This window comes from Bufo bufo, chromosome 7 (assembly GCF_905171765.1).
Source record: "Bufo bufo chromosome 7, aBufBuf1.1, whole genome shotgun sequence".
Taxonomy (NCBI): domain Eukaryota; kingdom Metazoa; phylum Chordata; class Amphibia; order Anura; family Bufonidae; genus Bufo; species Bufo bufo.
In genome coordinates this window covers 109,753,940-109,775,057 of record NC_053395.1, presented here as the reverse complement: position 1 = coordinate 109,775,057, position 21,118 = coordinate 109,753,940, and the positions used below count along the sequence as shown (strand labels likewise).

General features: G+C 46.4%; 1 protein-coding gene across 1 annotated transcript in view; it reads right to left on the bottom strand.

Moving 5' to 3' along the window:
- Positions 1-19,137, bottom strand: part of LOC121009054 (asparagine synthetase domain-containing protein 1-like) — a 205,873-nt gene extending 186,736 nt beyond the window's left edge. The window contains exons 1-2 of the mRNA XM_040441980.1: positions 19,126-19,137; positions 4,179-4,183 (exon numbers count right to left, since the gene is read on the bottom strand). The gene's annotated coding sequence lies outside the window, so the exon portion shown is untranslated. The remainder of the gene's footprint in view (positions 1-4,178; positions 4,184-19,125) is intronic.
- Between the last annotated feature and the right edge of the window lie 1,981 nt (positions 19,138-21,118).

Below are 21,118 nucleotides of genomic sequence, written 5' to 3'. Positions count from 1 at the left end.
CTGATATTTGGAACGCATGTTGGTTCCGGGTAACCAGCGTTCCGGAAGGCAAGAGGGTGCATCCTACCCATAAAGGCCGCATCTGGTACGCCGGCAGGGACCCGACGTAGGTTGTTTGGACTTCATCCAGGTAGTTCAACCTCCTGCTCAGCGTGCGATCAGAAGGATCCCAGACAGCCTGTTAGCATCCCTAGGTGCATATGGACACTCTATCCGGAGAAATGGAAGAAGAGAGCGGTCAGCGCGCTGATGTACAGGATGGTCATGATGGCAGACCGGTATTCTTGGTGGGGTAAGGGGGTCAATCCCCACCTTTTTGTATTCCTCCCTGTTTGCCTAATTGGTTTTTAATTCTCTGATTTGTTTTAGAATACTAATGAGGCCCCTAGGAAAGCCACTGCTAAAATTAAGGGAAGAGATTGTGCCGTCTGCAAGAAAAAACTCGCCTCTTCTTGGTCTAAAATGTCAGCATTGTGCTAATAAAGTGGTAGAGGAGGAATCCCTATCATTACTTCAGAGCATCAAAGAGATTGTCAAATCTGAGGTCTCTGATTCTATCAAAATGTTTAAGAAGTGCCTACCTCCCTCATCCGTGGGCAAACAAGGTCATTCTAATATAATTTCTGATAGTGAATATTCCGAGGAAAGTGAGCAAGGAGAAATCCTAGATAGTTCAAGCTCTTCCGAATATGAAATTTCCTTGGGTAGACCTTTATTCTCCCTTGAGGATACAGATTCCTTACTCAAGGCTATTGGAACTACGATGAAGGTGGATGAATCCAAAGAACAAAAGTCCATTCAAGATATAATGTTTGGAGAGCTGGGTCACAAAAAATCTAGAGTCTTTCCTTTAAACGAGAATTTAAAACATTTAATTTAGAAAGAATGGAAAAAAATAGGATAAAAAGTCTTTTATTCCCAGAAGTGTAAAAAGAAAATATCCCTTTGATGAAGGCGAGTCATCCTGTTGGGACAGGCCTCCTAAACTAGATGCCCCTATTGTAAAAATCTCAAAAAGATCTGCTTTGCCATTTGAGGATCTTGGCGCCTTAAAAGACCCGATGGATAGAAGGGCTGAGCTAATAATATAGCCACTACCTCCACTACCAGATCTTTGAAATTGTGGCTTCAGGATTTAGAATCCCACATTCAGAATAAGACCTCTAGGGACCAGCTCCTAAGTTGTTGTTTTTTTTTCCCCACTATACTTAAAGCGGTCAACTTTATTTCAGATGCATCAGCTGATGCACTAAGATTAAATGCCAGATCCGCCGCTCTTTCAAATTCAGCGAGAAGAGCGATTTGGCTGAAAGGACGGTCTGGGGACACAAGTTCGAAAAAGAAACTGTGTTCTATCCCATGTCAGGGTGAATTTCTGTTTGGTTCAATTCTGGATGACCTCTTGGAAAAAGCCTCTGATAATAAGAAGGTGTTTCCTGTGTCTAATCCCCCTAGGAAGCAGCAGTTTTTTCCGAAAAATAAGAGAAGTTTCGATAAATCAAATAAAAAGCAAAACAGGTGGAGAAATAACAAGGGTAGAAGGGATAGAGGTTACCGCTTTAATTCCCAGTCCTCTTCAGGCCCCAAGTTTAGTCAACAATGACGGTTACTGTCCTGTGGGGGGAAGACTATCTCTTTTTTTTTTCTCGGGCTTGGGGGAAAATTTCTGCAAGCCCCTGGATAAATGGTATCGTGAAAGACGGTTTTCGTCTAGAGTTTATCTCTCCCCCTCCGGAAAGGCTAAAAATTACAAGTTTAATTCAAAATTCAGCAAAAAACCTAGCTCTAAAAGAGGAAGTGTTTTCTCTTTTAAAGAAAAATGTCCTAGTTCTTGTCCCAGACTGAGAAAAAGGAAGGGAGTTTTATTCTTCCTATTTTCTTGTACCTAAGCCGGACGGTTTCTTCAGAGTGATCATAAATCGGAAAAACTTAAATCAATACCTCATCTACAAAAAATTCAAAATGGAGTCCGTGCAGTCAGAAATAAAGCATCTTTTACAGGACTGTGTGATGGCCACCTTAGACATAAAGGACGCTTAAGATCATGTCCCTATTCATGCCGATTTCCAAAAATACCTCAGAATAGCTGTGTCTATGGACACAGCTACAGTACAAAGCTCTTCCGTTTGGAATTTCCCAGGCTCCAAGACTTTTTACAAAGTTAATGGCAGAGGTCATGGCCCACATAAGGGAAAAAGACATTCTCCTTATACCTTACTTAGACGACCTCCTGATAGTAGCAGAGTCTTTGGAACTTCTATCCTCTCGCCTGCTGGAAGTGGTAAACATTTTAATAAATCTCGGATGGCAGATAAACTGGGAAAAATCCAACCTAAACCCTTCCCAACAATGTGTCTTTCTAGGTTTTATCCTAGATTCAGTAAATCTACGGTGCATCCTCCCTCAGCACAAAATAGACAGATTAAGAGAAGACGTGCGAGTCTTGATGGCTTCAAAAAATCTAACTTTCAGGCAAGGGATGGCAGTTCTTGGCAGAATGACCTCCACAATTCCGGCAGTAGGTTGGTCCCTGTTTCGCTCCAGGACGCTTCAGTGGCAGATCCTAAAAGAATGGCAAGGATCATTGTCCCCGCTGGACACCCCTCTAGCCCCACAGGTGATACAGTCCTTAAACTGGTGGCTACAGCCTTCAAATCTATCTCAGGGCTTCGCCTGGATTCTGCAAGAACAAGTAACCATAACCATGGATGCCAGTCCAACCGGTTGGGAGGCATTCTGCCAGCGGGGGGTGCTGCAGGGAGTTTGGAGTCTATCAGAAAGCCAAGATTCACAAAATGTCAGAGAACTAAGAGCGGTGCTGCTAGCCTTAAAAGCTTTTTCTGCCCAAGTTAAAGGGAATAGGAGTAAAGATATTGTCGGACAATGCTACGGTGGTCTCCTACTTAAACAGACAAGGAGGGACAAGATCAGACCGTCTTATGTCCTTAACCACAGAAATGTTCTATTTAATCATTCCTTTTATCAAAGCAGTACACCTGAAAGAAACAGAAAACAAAGTCGCAGATTACCTAAGCAGAAACCATTTAGATCAAGCAGAATGGTTCCTGAATCAGGAGGTCTTCAACCAGATAGTTCACATTTGGCGTCATCCTTAGATAGACCTTTTCACAACCAAGCAAAACAGAAAATGCAGTCTCTTCTTTTCCCTGAATCCAAGAGACTCTCAATCAGGGATAGACTCCTTCTCCCTTCCTTGGCCGGATCAACTTCTGTATGCCTTTTCTCCTCTGGGACTTCTTCCAAGGGTATTGCAGAAGCTGAGGCAGGAACAGACAAGGCTCATTCTAATTGCATCCTTCTGGCCGAGAAGGACCTGGTTCTCTTGGCTAAGAATCCTATCCCTGACGGATCCTTGGATTCTTACGGACAGGCATGATCTGTTATTCCAGGGACCTGTCTATCATCCAGAAGTAAATAACCTTCACTTGGCAGCTTGGCATTTGAGGGGGAAATTTAGAACGTATAGGTCTATCCAAAGAGGTCATTTCCACCCTATTATCCTGTCGTAAGGAGGTAACCTCCACTATTTATCTTAGAGTATGGAAGACTTTCTTAAGATTTTTCGGGGACTCCCGTTGATCCTTTGAGTCCTCCCCTATGCCTAATGTTCTGGATTTCCTTTAAGAAGGCCTCAATGAAAACCTTAGGCTTAGTAACCTTATGGTACAAGTCTCTGCTTTGAGTGTCTATTTTGATTGCCCAATTGCCAATCATCCATGGATTAGGAGTTTTTTTTAGGGCAGTTAGTAGGATTAAGCCTATAGTCAGATCGTCTGTTTTCCCGTGGGATCTGAATCTAGTCCTGTCTAGGTTAATGGAGCCTCCTTTTGAACCACTACAGGATTTACCCATTAAAATATCTTTTAAAACTGCCTTCTTGGTGGCCATCACCACAGCCAGAAGGGTGGGGGAGATTTCTACCTTTTCAGCTTCCCCTCCCTATGCTAACATCTTGGAGGATAGAGTGCTTATTAAACCGGACCCAGCGTTTCTGCCTAAAGTGGTCTCTCTCTTTCATAGGTCCCAAGATATTGTTCTCCCATCTTCGTGTCAATCCCCTAAAAATGAGAAAGAAAAGAAACTGCATTGTCTAGATGTCAAAAGATGCCTGTCACATTACCTGAATGTCACCAATCAGTGAAGGAAATCCTCTAGGTTGTTCGTACAATTTGGGGGCAAAAATAGGGGGAGTATGGTTACATCTAGGATTCTAGCCAGGTGAATAGTAGGGGCTATTGTTTTGGCCTATTCCTCAGCAGGGCAGGTTTCCCCTTTAGATTTCGGTGCTCATTCAACCAGATCAGTTTCATGGGCAGAAAGGGCTAATGCATCTTTAGAGCAGATCTGTAGGGCTGCCACATGCAAGTCTCCAAGTGCCTTTTTTTGTTAGATTTAGACTCTAATGATCGTCTTTCCTTCGGTAGGAAAGTATTGCAGGCGGTAGTTTGTTTACCCCCCCCCCCCTCCCTCCCCTAAGCTAGTTCTATTCTAGTCGTCTCTCAAGGGTGCTAGGGGAAATTCAGGATTACTTAACGGTAATAGTTTTTCCATGAGCCCATGACAGCACCTGGGATTTATTCCCGCCCTATATTTTTTTTGTTTCATATCCTTGAAATACTCATGTAAATATATAAAAAAAAAAAAGTGTGTGTGTATATATATATTTGTGCTCAGAACGGCTATGAGTCATGCACCTACCTACCTCCCTCCACTATGGAAGCAGTAGAGTTGTGCCGGTACTGCTGAACGGAGGGTAGGCTGAAGAGGCCCACCCCTTTGAGGTATTAGAATAAATAGGGTCTAGGGAGGGTGGGGCAAACGAGCTGTCGGCAACCTGCAAGTGCCGTAACGAGTTTAAAAAATGCAAGCCCCGCCTCCCCTTGCACAAATGCGGCAAGATACTTTTGCCTACAACTTGTGCTCGGAACGGCTATGAGATATGCACCTACCTACCTCCCTCCACTATGGAAGCAGTAGAGTTGTGCCGGTACTGCTGAATGGAGGGTAGGCTGAAGAGGATAAAATACAACCAGGCATAGATTCAGGTGATTATATTTAATGATATTATTTACAAGACCAGATTACTGAACGCTTTTGACATTTCACATTACGGATCAGGAATGTATTGCTTATAGCATGCTGACTTCCATCTGCCTAACTGTTTAATAATATGCGCTGGAACATTATGTATGGATGCCACCGAGGCTGCTCCAATGCAGAAAGAGTGCCCAGTTATCATACTGGGAATAACCCCTACATCGCTCAGTAATATCCGAATGAATCTCGTAAAATGTTGGCTACTCAAAGGCGCAACCCTGAAAGACAACAGGGGAGAATTGCCCCGGGCAAGCCCTAGGACAAGCAACCATTACCGTAAGACCTTCACAGGACACCACCTGTTATTAGAGGGAAAATACCGAACTCCCACTTGTTGTCCCACCAGGGCCGTCTTTGAAGAGGCTAGGGTAAGAGTGTAACAGGAACCATCCCTTGTCAACTGATCCTTCCTTAAATAGTACCTACAATTAGCGGCACAAGTGAATTCGCCTGGTCTCAGAAAACCGTAAAAGGCCAGGTACATAGCGGTCTTCATCAATAAGCTAACATATCTGCTGAACGGGTTCGTCAGTAGTTTTTCGGACAGTGATCTGAACATAGCTCCCGTAAATGGCTGACGGGAAGGACGACCCACCACGGCCCCCCTTCTGTATACCCTTCAATACCATCCTTATCGTGCTGTATGCCAGCTTACGGTGAGAGTGGCAAAATGCAGCAAAAGCCAATAGGTGAGCTATGTCATCCCCCCTGCTGGTGAATAAGACCTTTTGAAATTGTTGAATAACCTCCAGGCCATCCTGTAAGTCTTCAGAGTATTACTGGACAGGGCTTTGGACATGAGAGACCTGGCGGTAGCGAGGTGAGTTACTAATCCAATACTAACCGGTCGGGGGGCGGGCGACGGTATCCGGTCCGCCTGTGGGCAAACCTGGAAAAAGAGTGACAAGTTACGCCTAGACAATGCATCTGCCGCCACATTATTTTGCCCCCTAATATGTTCACACCTGATGTGAAAATTGTGTCGTAGGAACAGCCAGACCAGCCTCCTGACAAAATACATAATCTGCCTGGAGTCTGATCTACCTTTTCCAAGAATTTCTTCTAATGCCTCGTTATCCGTGAGAAAAAGAACCGTCTGATTTTCCCACAGTGAACCCCAAACGTGGGCCGCGCCTGCTAAGGGGTAGATCTCAAACAAGGGGGAACAACTGGAGAAACCCGGCAACTGAATAATCTCCGGTGGCCACAGATCAGAAAACCAGTGGGTGCCACAGATAGCTGCAAAACCCACGGTGGATGAAGCATCCGTATGGACCCCCAGGGAATCATTAGATACTGCCGGAATAAACAATGAGACACCATTCCAATGAGCCAAGAACTTATCCCACATAAGCAGATCGGCCATAGCTTCTTGGTCTAAATGCACTGGACTATCCTGACCTCGAGTGTGAGGGAGCAAATTCAACAGTCTGGATATAAACGACCTGCCTTGGGGTATAATATGCATGGTGAAGTTAAGCATGCCTAGAAGGGACTGGAGGTCTGTTCTGGTGGTAACCCTGACTTGAGCTAGTCTGTGCACCACTTCTTTAACCCTCAGTAGTTTATCTTGAGGGAGACTAGCTTCCATCTTAACTGCGTCCAGACATATTCCCAAGAACGTGATTGACGTATTGGGACCCTATACCTTGTGTGGGGCTATCGGAACTTTTAAGGTCTGAAAATACTGACTGTAATACCTGCAGATCCTGAGGTGCTTGTGTCGGGGGTTCGATCAACAAAAAGTTATCCATGTAATGGATAACGTGATTAACACAAAATAAATCCTGTAAAATTCAATGTAATGCCCGGGTGAATTGATTGAAAATCCAAGGGCTGGATTTTGATTCGAACGTCAATTTGTTTGCAAACTAATATTGACCTAACCACTTCAGGCCATGCCAATTCAGGTTAAATCGGGAGTAATTTAAAAGCAACTGTAATGTCCGCTTTAGATAACCAGGTCCCTCTACCTAACGTCATAATCAACTGAATGGCTTCATCAACTGAAGCGTATTTCATGGCAAATTCCTCAGACGGGATTAAGGAATTAAGGCTGGGAATGGGTAAAGAATGTGTGGGATGACGAATCATAAATGAATCTCTTTTTATTATTGAATTTCCCTGAGACCACCCTGACAGGGTTGACCCTCCAACATTCAAAGGGGGAATGCTTTAATGGACCAATCAGATACCCCTTGTCCAATTCAGCCTGAATGAGCTGTGATATGGCCACGGGGTCTCTGGAAGCTGACTGCAAATTCTTACACTCATAGGTGGACTGTGGAAGCGCCACCAGACCTGTATGAAAACCCTTGGTCAAACCATTGACCAAGAATTGGACCCAATCAGAATCAGGATGAGTTTTCAGCAATACACTAAACAAATCAACATTCACCACGCCTAGTCATGCTGCGTCCTGATTTTTTTTGCGTACAAGCCACGCGGGGATGTGCTCTAAAACAAAAAGCGCATAAATGCAATAAGCGACACTGACTATAATGACATGCAGAATAGTTAAAGTTATTGCAAATTTGGGATCTACCCAGATACTTGATAGGCCATCCCAATTTGTCGAACCCCTGAACTGCTTTGCTGACTGATGGGCCGGGGGTGTTACTAGCTGGCACCTGGGCGGGATGACTCGTAAACGAACACCAATCTGTCGTGTGGGAATACGAGTTACACCTGGTACATGCCAGGGATTTAATGCCCGCAAAGTGTCTACAAAATAATTCTGTGTCTATGTTGGACCAATCTACCGTGTGCTGAAACTGGACCAGTGCCGCCGCTGCCTTTGCTGAGAAGGAACGGTTATAGTCATAGAAGGCGGTGCCGCCATATTTATAGGCCAGGTCCACCACCTTATACAAGTAAAAATCCAGTTCTTCCCTGCGCTGCGGGCTAATGGTACAAATGACATCTCTGTTTAAACTGAAGGCTAAAACAAATTCGGCTATACTAAGCTTCCTATTTAACCTTGAGTCTTTAGATTTCAAAATGACTGATCCTTCACCGCAAACTATGGTTCTATTATCAGGTGCCTCATGTGCCGCTATCAGCAGTGAAGCGATATTTACATCTCTGCCTTCAATTATGTCCTGCCGTATGTTGCCAGGGAATTGATGGCTGCATGCCATTGGGTGAGGGAGGTCTGAATGGTATCCGTGGGTACCCCCACCTGGCCTAAATCCTCCCCCTCCGATGGCAGCAAGCGAAACAGTTCCGCCTTCCTAGCCGAGGCTGGGAATAGAATTCCTCTTCTGGTAAGTTCTGCTGTCAACTTGGGTACCGTCCAAGATCTTAACGACGGCCTTACATCTCCTTCTGAAAGCGACATGACACTCCAGTGAGACGATGAGGTATCACCTACGAGGGACTCTTGAGACATGTTTCCAAATAAAAATATGACATGATTAACACCATGGACATAACATGCTTGCTCGTGCAGCCCACACACACACCGAGAACGCCTCCTGTGAGTGAGAAAGTGCAGAGGTCACCCGAACTGCCCTTGTACATGGAGAAATACCAACCATAAACCAGAACGTGACACCCAGAGAACCGCATGACCGCGTGCTGCCAGAAATGTGACAGGACTTACGTGATTAACGTGAGAAACACAAAATACTGTCTCTAGTTGTGAGACCTGAGGCTGTAGCCGTGACAGACGTAACAATTACTGCTTGTAGCTGCTAGAACTCCACCTGAACTGTGCACGTGATTGACATATTACTACAATTAGCAGTGCCTGGACTTAAACGTGTCTGAGGATAAGATACACGTATGATTACCTGTAGTCATGACAGGACTTAATATGTCTGTAGACGTGACAGACGTAAGATTACCTGTAGTCGTGACAGGACTTAAACAAGGCTGTAGATGAGATAGCCGTAACACTGCCTAATGTCGTGGTTGAGGCGTAGTTGCTAACATGCAGAAATCTTGGTGTCTTATGACGTGCTAGAGCCCACTGTGCATATCCCTAACAAACCCTTAATAAAAAAATAAAAAAATTTGCCGAGATGTAGGGATGAGCGAACCCGAACTGTATAGTTCGGGTTCGTACCGAATTTTGGGGTGTCCGTGACACGGACCCGAACCCGAACATTTTCGTAAAAGTCCGGGTTCGGTGTTCGGCACTTTCTTGGCGCTTTTTGAAAGGCTGCAAAGCAGCCAATCAACAAGCGTCATACTACTTGGCCCAAGAGGCCATTACAGCCATGCCTACTATTGGCATGGCTGTGATTGGCCAGTGCACCATGTGACCCAGCCTCTATTTAAGCTGGAGTCACGTAGCGCCGCACGTCACTCTGCTATGATCAGTATAGGGAGAGGTTGCAGCTGCGACGTTAGGGCGAGATTAGGCAGATTAACTCCTCCAAAAGACTTCATTCTGTGATCGATCTGCAGCTGTGGATCATTGAAGTGCTATTATTGACTTGCTCACTTTTTTGAGGCTGCCCAGAGCGTTTTTAGATCACTTTTTTTCTGGGGTGATCGGCGGCCATTTTGTGACTTGTGGTGCGCCAGCACGAGCTATCACCAAGTGTATTTAACCATCGATAGTGTGGTTATTTTGTGCTATATCCTACATCAGCTGCAGGCTGAGCCTGTGTCACCCAAGTGCATTTAACCATCAACAGTCTGATTATTTTTTGGCCATATACTACATCTGGTGCAGGCTGAGCCTGTGTCACCCAAGTGCATTTAACCATCAACAGTCTGATTTATTTTTTGGCCATATACTACATCTGGTGCAGGCTGAGCCTGTGTCACCCAAGTGCATTTAACCATCAACAGTGTGGTTATTTTTTGGCCATATATTACATCAGGGGCAAGTTGAGCCTGTCACCCAGCGCCTAAAAAATAGACCTGACATTTCTATTCAACCAAATCTGCACAGTTTTAGCTGGTCAAGTTATTTGTAGTGACCGTAAAAGCAGACTTTTTGTTCTGGGTTGAAAAAGCATTCCCAAATTTGCCATTCTGAAAATAACTAGTTTGTGGTATTTGAGGCCTACTTGAAATCTATCCCAAAAAGAAAGTCTTACATTGAAGGTATTGATAGTGTCATTCAGAAAAACCTAAGACACACGCTAGCGTGCTGATAGAAGTGTCATTCTGTGATTAAACCTATAACTGTCACACAGCGCAAAAAAAAACAGGTCTCCCATCTCTATTCAACCAAATCTGCACAGTTTTAGCTGGTCAAGTTATTTGTAGTGACCGTAAAAGCAGACTTTTTGTTCTGGGTTGAAAAAGCATTCCCAAATTTGCCATTCTCAAAATTGTGGTGAACGGGAACAATGAGGAAAACATCTAATAAGGGACGAGGACGTGGACATGGTCGTGGTGGTGTTAGTGGACCCTCTGGTGCTGGGAGAGGACGTGGCCGTTCTGCCACAGCCACACGTCCTAGTGAACCAACTACCTCAGGTCCCAGTAGCCAGCAGAATTTACAGCGATATTTGGTGGGGCCCAATGCCGTTCTAAGGATGGTAAGGCCTGAGCAGGTAAAGGCATTAGTCAATTGGGTGGCCGACAGTGGATCCAGCACGTTCACATTATCTCCCACCCAGTCTTCTGCAGAAAGCGCACAGATGGCGCATGAAAACCAAGCCCATCGGTCTGTCACATCACCCCCATGCATATCAGGGAAACTGTCTGAGCCTCAAGTTATGCAGCAGTCTCTTATGCTGTTTGAAGACTCTGCTGCCAGGGTTTCCCAAGGGCATCCACCTAGCCCTTCCCCAGGGGTGGAAGAGATAGAATGCACTAACGCACAACCACTTATTTTTCCTGATGAGGACATGGGAATACCACCTCAGCACGTCTCTGATGATGACGAAACACAGGTGCCAACTGCTGCTTCTTTCTGCAGTGTGCAGACTGAACAGGAGGTCAGGGATCAAGACTGGGTGGAAGACGATGCAGGGGACGATGAGGTCCTAGACCCCACATGGAATGAAGGTCGTGCCACTGACTTTCAGAGTTCGGAGGAAGAGGCAGTGGTGAGACCGAGCCAACAGCGTAGCAAAAGAGGGAGCAGTGGGCAAAATCAGAACACCGCCGCCAAGAGACTCTACCTGCTACTGACCGCCGCCATCTGGGACCGAGCACCCCAAAGGCAGCTTCAAGGAGTTCCCTGGCATGGCACTTCTTCAAACAATGTGCTGACGACAAGACCCGAGTGGTTTGCACGCTGTGCCATCAGAGCCTGAAGCGAGGCATTAACGTTCTGAACCTTAGCACAACCTGCATGACCAGGCACCTGCATGCAAAGCATGAACTGCAGTGGAGTAAACACCTTAAAAACAAGGAAGTCACTCAGGCTCCCCCTGCTACCTCTTCTGCTGCTGCCGCCTCGGCCTCTTCTGCTGCTGCCGCCGCCTCGGCCTCTTCTGCTGCTGCTGCCGCCGCCTCGGCCTCTTCCTCCGCCTCTGGAGGAACGTTGGCACCTGCCGCCCAGCAAACATGGGATGTACCACCAACACCACCACCTGCGTCACCAAGCATCTCAACCATGTCACACGGCAGTGTTCAGCTCTCCATCTCACAAACATTTGAGAGAAAGCATAAATTCTCACCTAGCCACCCTCGATCCCTGGCCCTGAATGCCAGCATTTCTAAACTACTGGCCTATGAAATGCTGTCATTTAGGCTGGTGGACACACACAGCTTCAAACAGCTCATGTCACTTGCTGTCCCACAGTATGTTGTTCCCAGCCGCCACTACTTCTCCAAGAGAGCCGTGCCTTCCCTGCACAAACAAGTGTCCGATAAAATCAAGTGTGCACTGCGCAACGCCATCTGTGGCAAGGTCCACCTAACCACAGATACTTGGACCAGTAAGCACGGCCAGGGACGCTATATCTCCCTAACTGCACACTGGGTAAATGTAGTGGCGGCTGGGCCCCAGGCGGAGAGCTGTTTGGCGCACGTCCTTCCGCCGCCAAGGATCGCAGGGCAACATTCTTTGCCTCCTGTCTCCTCCTCCTCCTACTCAGCTTCCTCCTCCTCTTCTTCCACCTGCTCATCCAGTCAGCCACACACCTTCACCACCAACTTCAGCACAGCACAGGGTAAACGTCAGCAGGCCATTCTGAAACTCATATGTTTGGGGGACAGGCCCCACACCGCACAGGAGTTGTGGCGGGGTATAGAACAACAGACCGACGAGTGGTTGCTGCCGGTGAGCCTCAAGCCCGGCCTGTTGGTGTGCGATAATAGGCGAAATCTCGTTGCAGCTCTGGGACTAGCCGGTTTGACGCACATCCCTTGCCTGGCGCATGTGCTGAATTTGGTGGTGCAGAAGTTCATTCGCAACTACCCCGACATGTCAGAGCTGCTGCATAAAGTGCGGGCCGTCTGTTCGCGCTTCCGGCGTTCACACCCTGCCGCTGCTCGCCTGTCTGCGCTACAGCGTAACTTCGGCCTTCCCGCTCACCGCCTCATATGCGACGTGCCCACCAGGTGGAACTCCACCTTGCATATGCTGGACAGACTGTGCGAGCAGCAGCAGGCCATAGTGGAGTTTCAGCTGCAGCACGCACGGGTCAGTCGCACTGCGGATCAGACCCACTTCACCACCAATGACTGGGCCTCCATGCGAGACCTGTGTGCCCTGTTGCGCTGTTTCGAGTACTCCACCAACATGGCCAGTGGCGATGACGCCGTTATCAGCGTTACAATACCACTTCTATGTCTCCTTGAGAAAACACTTAGGGCGATGATGGAAGAGGAGGTGGCCCAGGAGGAAGAGGGGTCATTTTTAGCACTTTCAGGCCAGTCTCTTCGAAGTGACTCAGAGGGAGGTTTTTTGCAACAGCAGAGGCCAGGTACAAATGTGGCCAGACAGGGCCCACTACTGGAGGACGAGGAGGAGGTGGAGGAGGATGAGGATGAAGCATGTTCACAGCGGGGTGGCACTCAAAGCAGCTCGGGCCCATCACTGGTGCGTGGCTGGGGGGAAACACAGGACGATGACGATACGCCTCCCGCAGAGGACAGCTTGTCCTTACCTCTGGGCAGCCTGGCACACATGAGCGACTACATGCTGCAGTGCCTGCGCAACGACAGCAGAGTTGCCCACATTTTAACGTGTGCGGACTACTGGGTTGCCACCCTGCTGGATCCCCGGTACAAAGACAATGTGCCCACCTTACTTCCTACACTGGAGCGTGATAGGAAGATGCGCGAGTACAAGCGCACTTTGGTAGACGCGCTACTGAGAGCATTCCCAAATGTCACAGGGGAACCAGTGGAAGCCCAAGGCGAAGGCAGAGGAGGAGCAAGAGGTCGCCAACGCAGCTGTGTCACACCCAGCTCCTCTAAGGGCAGGGTTAGCATGGCAGAGATGTGGAAAAGTTTTGTCAACACGCCACAGCTAAGTGCACCACCACCTGATACGGAACGTATTAGCAGGAGGCAACATTTCACTAACATGGTGGAACAGTACCTGTGCACACCCCTCCACGTACTGACTGATGGTTCGGCCCCATTCAACTTCTGGGTCTCCAAATTGTCCACGTGGCCAGAGCTAGCCTTTTATGCCTTGGAGGTGCTGGCCTGCCCGGCGGCCAGCGTTTTGTCTGAACGTGTATTCAGCACGGCAGGGGGCGTCATTACAGACAAACGCAGCCGCCTGTCTACAGCCAATGTGGACAAGCTGACGTTCATAAAAATGAACCAGGCATGGATCCCACAGGACCTGTCCATCCCTTGTGCAGATTAGATATTAACTACCTCCCCTTAACAATATATTATTCTACTCCAGGGCACTTCCTCATTCAATACTATTTTTTATTTCATTTTACCATTATATTGCGGGGCAACCCAAAGTTGAATGAACCTCTCCTCTGTCTGGGTGCCGGGGCCTAAATGTGGGACAGTGGCCTGTTCCAGTGGTGGGTGATGTGAAGCCTGATTCTCTGCTATGACATGAATACAGATTCTGCGCTGACATAAGGCCAGATTCTCTGTTACGGGACCGCTCTCCTCTGCCTGGGCCTAAATGTGTGACAGTGGCCTGTTCCAGTGGTGGCTGACGTGAAGCCTGATTCTCTGCTATGACATGAATACAGATTCTGCGCTGACATAAGGCCAGATTCTCTGTTACGGGACCTCTCTCCTCTGCCTGGGTGCCTGGGCCTAAATGTGTGACAGTGGCCTGTTCCAGTGGTGGGTGACGTGAAGCCTGATTCTCTGCTATGACATGAATACAGATTCTGCGCTGACATAAGGCCAGATTCTCTGTTACGGGACCTCTCTCCTCTGCCTGGGTGCCTGGGCCTAAATGTGTGACAGTGGCCTGTTCCAGTGGTGGGTGACGTGAAGCCTAATTCTCTGCTATGACATGAATACAGATTCTGCGCTGACATAAGGCCAGATTCTCTGTTACGGGACCTCTCTCCTCTGCCTGGGTGCTTGGGCCTAAATGTGTGACAGTGGCCTGTTCCAGTGGTGGGTGACGTGAAGCCCGATTCTCTGCTATGACATGAAGACAGATTCTGCGCTGACATAAGGCCAGATTCTCTGTTACGGGACCGCTCTCCTCTGTCTGGGTGCCGGGGCCTAAATGTGTGACAGTGGCCTGTTCCAGTGGTGGGTGACGTGAAGCCTGATTCTCTGCTATGACATGAAGACAGATTCTGCGCTGACATAAGGCCAGATTCTCTGTTACGGGACCTCTCTCCTCTGCCTGGGTGCCTGGGCTTAAATGTGTGACAGTGGCCTGTTCCAGTGGTGGGTGACGTGAAGCCTGATTCTCTGCTATGACATGAAGACAGATTCTGCGCTGACATAAGGCCAGATTCTCTGTTACGGGACCTCTCTCCTCTGCCTGGGTGCCTGGGCCTAAATGTGTGACAGTGGCCTGTTCCAGTGGTGGGTGACGTGAAGCCTGATTCTCTGCTATGACATGAAGACAGATTCTGCGCTGACATAAGGCCAGATTCTCTGTTACGGGACCTCTCTCCTCTGCCTGGGTGCCTGGGCCTAAATGTGTGACAGTGGCCTGTTCCAGTGGTGGGTGACGTGAAGCCTGATTCTCTGCTATGACATGAAGACAGATTCTGCGCTGACATAAGGCCAGATTCTCTGTTACGGGACCGCTCTCCTCTGTCTGGGTGCCGGGGCCTAAATGTGTGACAGTGGCCTGTTCCAGTGGTGGGTGACGTGAAGCCTGATTCTCTGCTATGACATGAAGACTGATTCTGCGCTGACATGAAGCCAGATTCTCTGCTATGGCATGAAGAGACTGATTCTCTGCTGACATGAAGCCAGATTCTTTGCTATGGCATGAAGAGACTGATTCTCTGCTGACGTGAAGCCAGATTCTCTGCTATGGGACCTCTGTCCAATTGATATTGGTTCATTTCTATTTTTTTAATTTTAATTTTAATTCATTTCCCTATCCACATTTGTTTGCAGGGGATTTACCTATATGTTGCTGCCTTTTGCAGCCCTCTAGCTCTTTCCTGGGCTGTTTTACAGCCTTTTTAGTGCCCAAAAGTTCGGGTCCCCATTGACTTCAATGGGGTTCGGGTTCGGGACGAAGTTCGGTTCGGGTTCGGATTCCGAACCCGAACATTTACGGGAAGTTCGGCCGAACTTCTCGAACCCCAACATCCAGGTGTTCGCTCAACTCTACCGAGATGTTGTCCCGGCCGTCCTATCTTATCATTCACGATCTCATGCTGTATTTTTCTTGTGCTGCTGACAGCACGGTAAAGCAGGAGGGTCAGACCTGGGTAGCGCTGTAACCTACTGCAAGGAGCGGATTGAAGTCTGTAGATGGATCCAAAAGTGGATCGTATTATCATTAGTGCATAAATCTGGCACTGACCGGCAGCGGAGGAAGTGTACTGCAGGTCGCAGCATTGGGTATGGATGTGATAATATTTTATTACTCATATTTTTTAGGAAGAGATGTATCCTGTGGGTTGTTTCAGAATACTGGTTATTTTGGGCAGGGGTTGCGATGGCTATTTTGGGCAGGGGTTGCACCATTGTCCCGTAGCAGGGCGCCGGCCTGCATCTTTTAGTGGGTACTAGGGTAGATGGTATCAGAGGGATCCAGAGGGGATGGTGTCATTACTAACGTTCAGGTTTAATGACGACCGGCAATGGAACTGTATACTGCATGTGGTGTCGATGTGCTAGCGTTATTTTGTTGCTACTTTGCAAAAAAAGAAAAGGTATATCCTGTCGATCTGTTCCGACGTAGCAACATTAAAGTTATAGTATGTTTATATGTTTTGACGTTAAGTTGGGGGTCACTATTGGTTATATTTTGATTGGGTGTAGGGGCTGTTTTTTTCTGTATGCTCGATTAGTATTGTTTTATGGGCTTGTTATTTTGGATGTATATTGTGCTTTGTATTACAAACCGGATTCCAAAAAAGTTGGGACACTATACAAATCGTGAATAAAAACTGAATGCAATGATGTGGAGGTGCCAACTTCTAATATTTTATTCAGAATAGAACATAAATCACGGAACAAAAGTTTAAACTGAGAAAAATGTACCATTTTAAGGGAAAAATATGTTGAATCAGAATTTCATGGTGTCAACAAATCCCCAAAAAGTTGGGACAAGGCCATTTTCACCACTGTGTGGCATCTCCCCTTCTTCTTACAACACTCAACAGACGTCTGGGGACCGAGGAGACCAATTTCTCAAGTTTAGAAATAGGAATGCTCTCCCATTCTTGTCTAATACAGGCCTCTAACTGTTCAATCGTCTTGGGCCTTCTTTGTTGCACCTTCCTCTTTATGATGCGCCAAATGTTCTCTATAGGTGAAAGATCTGGACTGCAGACTGGCCATTTCAGTACCCGGATCCTTCTCCTACGCAGCCATGATGTTGTGATTGATGCAGAATGTGGTCTGGCATTATCTTGTTGAAAAATGCAGGGTCTTCCCTGAAAGAGGTGACGTCTGGATGGGAGCATATGTTGTTCTAGAACCTGAATATATTTTTCTGCATTAATGGTGCCTTTCCAGACATGCAAGCTGCCCATGCCACACGCACTCATGCAACCCCATACCAACAGAGATGCAGGCTTCTGAACTGAGCGTTGATAACAACTTGGGTTGTCCTTGTCCTCTTTGGTCCGGATGACATGGCGTCCCAGATTTCCAAAAAGAACTTCGAATTGTGACTCGTCTGACCACAGACCAGTCTTTCATTTTGCCACACTCCATTTTAAATGATCCCTGGCCCAGTGAAAACGCCTGAGCTTGTGGATCTTGCTTAGAAATGGCTTCTTCTTTGCACTGTAGAGTTTCAGCTGGCAACGGCGGATGGCACGGTGTATTGTGTTCACTGACAATGGTTTCTGGAAGTATTCCTGAGCCCATTCTGTGATTTCCTTTACAGTAGCATTCCTGTTTGTGGTGCAGTGTCGTTTAAGGGCCCGGAGATCACGGGCATCCAGTATGGTTTTACTGCCTTGACCCTTACTCACAGAGATTGTTCCAGATTCTCTGAATCATCGGATGATGTTATTCACAGTTGATGATGATAGATGCAAAGTCTTTGCAATTTTTCGCTGGGTAACCCCTTTCTGATATTGCTCCACTATCTTTCTGTGCAACATTGTGGGAATTGGTGATCCTCTACCCATCTTGGCTTCTGAGAGACACTGCCACTCTGAGAAGCTCTTTTTATACCCAATCATGTTGCCAATCGACCTAATTAGTGTTAATTGGTCTTCCAGCTCTTCGTTATGCTCAAATTTACTTTTTCCAGCCTCTTATTGCTACTTGTCCCAACTTTTTGGGGATTTGTTGACACCGTGAAAATTGGAATCAACGTATTTTTCCTTTAAAATGATACATTTACTCGGATTAAACGTTTGATCTGTCATCTACGTTCTAATACAAATAAAATATTGACATTTGCCATCTCCACCTCATTGCATTCAGTTTTTATTCACAATTTGTTTAGTGTCCCAACTTTTTTGGAATCCGGTTTGTAGTATAGTGAGATTTAATTTATAAGGACAATAAATGGGAATTATAAAATAAATAACTTTTTTAGTATTCTCTACGCGCCCACTACCTTTCTCTATTTTTATCATCATGATTAATATTTTTTATACCTCTCCGTCACAACCACTATACACCAACCAAAATGATATATCCTAATCACCCCACTGGTTTTATAATTCCCATTTATTTTCCTTATAAATTAAATCTCACTATACTAATACAAAGCACAATATACATCCAAAATAACAAGCCCATAAAACAATACTAATCGAGCATACAGAAAAAAACAGCCCCTACACCCAATCAAAATATAACCAATAGTGACCCCAACTTAACGTCAAAACATATAAACATACTGTAACTTTAATGTTGCTACGTCGGAACAGATCGACAGGATATACCTTTTCTTTTTTTGCAAAGTAGCAACAAAATAACGCTAGCACATCGACACCACATGCAGTATACAGTTCCATGGCCAGTCGTGATTAAACCTGAACGCTAGTAATGACACCATCCCCTCTGGATCCCTCTGATACCATCTACCCTAGTACCCACTAAAAGATGCAGGCCGGCGCCCTACTACGGGACAATGGTGCAACCCCTGCCCAAAATAGCCATCGCAAACCCCTGCCCAAAATAACCGGTATTCTGAAACAACCCACAGGATACATCTCTTCCTAAGGCCGAATGCACACGGCCGTGTTCCGCGGCCGAGAGCGGTCCGTGGTAACCCGGCCCGGATTCCTGCTGACAGCAGGAGCTCACGGCGTCATTGGTTGCTATGACGCCGTGCGCTTCATGCAGCCGCTGCTGTACAGTAATACACTATACAAGTGTATTACTGTACAGCAGTGGCTGCATGAAGCGCACGGCGTCATAGCAACCAATGACGCCGGCAGCGCGGAACACGGCCGTGTGCATTCGGGCTAAAAAATTTGAGTAATAAAATATTATCACATCCATACCCAATGCTGCGACCTGCAGTACACCTCCCCCGCTGCTGGTCAGTGCCAGATTTCTGCACTAATGATAATACGATCCACTTTTGGATCCATCTGCAGACTTCAATCCGCTCCTTGCAGTAGGTTACAGCGCTACCCAGGTCTGACCCCCCTGCTTTACCGTGCTGTCAGCAGCACAAGAAAAATACAGCATGAGATCGTGAATGATAAGATAGGTAGGCCAGAACAACATCTCGACATATAAAGATGGCCAATACATATAAACACATCTCTATAAATGCACAAACCATATGGATAGAAATCAGCTAACATACAACAATCATCTCTTTACCTCTGGTGTCAGTCAGGCAGACATGGGCGTTTCTATCTGACATCACTAGTAGCGTCATACATACTAGCTCCCCGCCCACAAAACCACTGGCCTGCGCGCCAAAATACTTTTTAAAAAGCGATGTTCTGACATTACTCAGTATATGCTTTTATTGTCCTGATGAAGAGGGCTGTGCGCCCTTGAAACACGTTGACTAAAGAATAAAAAATCTACCTTTTATACAAAATTACGCAGAACATTGCCTCCGGATTTAGCCAAAGAACGCTCTAGCAGAGGGATTAAACCGTGGTAAAACCGTCAGTATGAAAACCTTCTCATGGGCTTGGAGACGTGTTCTCAGTGTGTAGGGGGGCGTTTGCCGGTTTGTGAGCACTAAGTGCAATGCACTGGGCTTCTTCTCTTCAAATGTCTATACACATTAGAGACGTGAAGTCTGCATTACGAGAGATACATATTATACCTCTGCTGCGGCTTCGCTATCCCTTTCTGGATACATATCTGCTTTTAAGACATGCATATCTGCCTTGTCGGTATACTCGTACCGTATACTGACAATAGCCGCAGCAATGTCTCGCAGATAATCTCAAACCTATAAGAACCAGTAGAATGATCTTCACTAGATACTGGTCGCTTTGAGCAGTATTGAATGGGGTCCATGCTGACAGTGGTGGGGGATGGGCGGCCACCTGGCTGATCAGACAATGGACATGACTCATCCTTCCTTATACAGGGATGGGGTGTGTGCATTGCACTGTCCAGCCACGTTAATGCCCTCCCCTGTCCTTTGACAAGTCTCACTTCCTGTATGTCATCACTTCCTGCATCCTTGTTATGGGCCAGCCCCTTTTACACCTTTTGTAAGTAAATAAAAGAAACCGACTGGGCAGCGGGAAGAGGAGTGCTCAGCAAGAATTCAAGCAAGATGGTAACACCTGTATCTGCCTCTGACTGTGGTTGCGGGGAAAGAGATTTACCTATTTCTTTACACAAAGTTTGATGCGAGCAGATTACAACTATTAATATTTCTACAACAACAATCAAAGCACACAGAGCTATGGGGACTGGGTATTGTGGATGGGCTAGCGGCTATCTAGCAACCCATGTCCTCAGCTCTATACCCAAAATCCCGGTGACAGGTTCCCTTTAAGCTTGTGTTGTACAGGGAGTGCAGAATTATTAGGCAAGTTGTATTTTTGAGGATTAATTTTATTATTGAACAACAACCATGTTCTCAATGAACCCAAAAAACTCATTAATATCAAAGCTGAATATTTTTAGAAGTAGTTTTTAGTTTGTTTTTAGTTTTAGCTATTTTAGGGGGATATCTGTGTGTGCAGGTGACTATTACTGTGCATAATTATTAGGCAACTTAACAAAAAACAAATATATACCCATTTCAATTATTTATTTTTACCAGTGAAAACAATATAACATCTCAACATTCACAAATATACATTTCTGACATTCAAAAACAAAACAAAAACAAATCAGTGACCAATATAGCCACCTTTCTTTGCAAGGACACTCAAAAGCCTGCCATCCATGGATTCTGTCAGTGTTTTGATCTGTTCATCATCAACATTGCGTGCAGCAGCAACCACAGCCTCCCAGACACTGTTCAGAGAGGTGTACTGTTTTCCCTCCTTGTAAATCTCACATTTGATGATGGACCACAGGTTCTCAATGGGGTTCAGATCAGGTGAACAAG